At 37.3% G+C, this 2,004-nt stretch overlaps 1 pseudogene; it reads right to left on the reverse strand.

Annotated features, from left to right (window-relative positions):
* Positions 1–964: 964 nt before the first annotated feature.
* On the reverse strand, positions 965–1,478 carry LOC103253546 (annotated as a pseudogene).
* Between the last annotated feature and the right edge of the window lie 526 nt (positions 1,479–2,004).

The following is a 2,004-nucleotide window of genomic DNA, read 5'->3' on the forward strand; positions in this document are numbered from 1 at the left end:
ATGCATTGCAGGTTCATTGATACATGTTGTGCAATAGTAATTTGTTTGACGATGTTTTTCTACTCAAGCAGACAATGCAATCTTGTTTTCTTCCTCATACATTAATAATATGTAATCTATTGTCCAATCTGTGCACCACTGTAAAAGTACTTTACACATTCTCTTTCTATGTAATGCAAGCTGATATATTTTTTATGTATATCTCATTATGTAATTTTATCTCTTTATTTTCTTTTTCATGCAATTTGAATGGAAAACTTCAAGGAGGAATACATTTTTGAAAAATTTGCACTGGCATATCTCTGCCCTGTATAATCACTTGCAATTTCTTTATGTCCCTTGAGAAGGAACATCCGAGTGGTTTGCTAGATTTATGATGTCCCCTCAGAGGGTTAATTTAACCCTATATTTCCTCTTTCTGATATTCTCGATTCTTTCCTGTGTTATTGTGCTTCTATCTGGAATTATTTTCTTTCTTTGTAGATAACATCTTTCTTTTAGTGTAAGACTATTGGTAGTAAATGTTCTGTTTTTGTTTGAACACACTTTTAGATTTTGCCTTAATATTTAAAGGATATTTTTATGCATTAAATTTCAGGTTGAGCTAGGCATGGTGACTCATGCCTGTAATCCTAGCATTTTGGGAGGCTGAGGCGAGAGGGTTGCCTGAGCCCAAGGATTCAAGACCAGCCTGGGCAACTTGGTGAGACCTCATCTCTACAATTAAAAAAAAAATTAGTCGAGTGTGGTGATACACACCTGTAGTTCCAGCTACTTGGAAGGCTGAGGCTGAAGGATCGCCTGAACTCAGCAAGTCGAGGCTGTGGTGACTGTGAGCGTGTCACTGCACTCCAGCCTGGGTGACAGAGCAGAGTAAGAACCTGACTCAAAAAAATAATAATAATTCAGGTTGGCAGTTATGTTTCTTACTTTTTTTAAATGGTGAAATGATACATATTTAGAATTAACCAGCTGGACTCAGTTTAGATGATCCCAATTTTGTTACAACGTCCAAAGTGTCATAATCAGGAGCTAGTCCAACATATGTCTTCTTCTCTCCATCAGGCCTAATCAGGGTGTTGACCCTGGCAACATCAACGTCATAGGGCTTCTTCACAGCTTGTTTGATCTGGTGCTTGTTGGCTTTAACATCCACAGTGAACACAAGTGTGTTGTTGTATTCTATTTTCTTCATTGCAGACTCAGTGGTCAGGGGAAACTTGATGATGCCGTAGTGGTCAAGTTTGTTTCTCCTGGGGACACTTTTCTGAGGGTATTTGGGCTGCTTCCAGAGCTGCAGAGTCTTGGGACTCCAGAAAGTGGGTGATGTGCAGATCTTCTTATTTGTGTGGCTGTGGACACCTTTCAGCCCTGCCTTCTTGGCCTTCAATGCCTTTGCTTTGGCTTCGGCTTCGGCTTTTTGGAGGGGCAGGAGGAGGATGTATGCCAGAAGCTTCCTTCTTATCCTTCGGTGCCATCTTGTGAAAAGGGCAGCTGTTATATTCTTTCAGCATTTAAAATATATCATTTCATTGTCTTCTGACTCCATTGTTTTCATTAAAGAAGCAATGTCTTTGGTTTTCATCAATTTTCAATAATGCACCTATGTGGTTTTCTTCGTATTTAAAATGTTTGAGGTTGAAAGATCCTTTTAAATAACTTAACGTCTTTTATCAGGTATGGAATATCTCTTCTGACATTGTTTCTCTCGCTTTCATTCCTTTGCTTCTGGAATTCTAGAAAGCTGTATGTTAGATCTGTGAGTCCCATATATCTCTTGTGCTCTTTTCCGTATTTTCCATCTTTTATTTTTTCTTTTCGTGCTTCATCTAGATATTTTCTACTGACCTTTCTCTTGTTCAATTAATGTTCAATCTGCTATTAAAATAATCTGTTATATTGTTAATCTTATGTCATACACTTTTTAGAATTAGTTCTAGAATTTCAATTTAATTCTTTTTTGTTTGTTTTTATAGATTCTAGTTCTCTTACCAGATTTTCTTC

The sequence above is a fragment of the Carlito syrichta genome, unplaced genomic scaffold (assembly GCF_000164805.1).
Source record: "Carlito syrichta isolate Samal-C Ts95f unplaced genomic scaffold, Tarsius_syrichta-2.0.1 Scaffold236951, whole genome shotgun sequence".
NCBI lineage: Eukaryota > Metazoa > Chordata > Mammalia > Primates > Tarsiidae > Carlito > Carlito syrichta.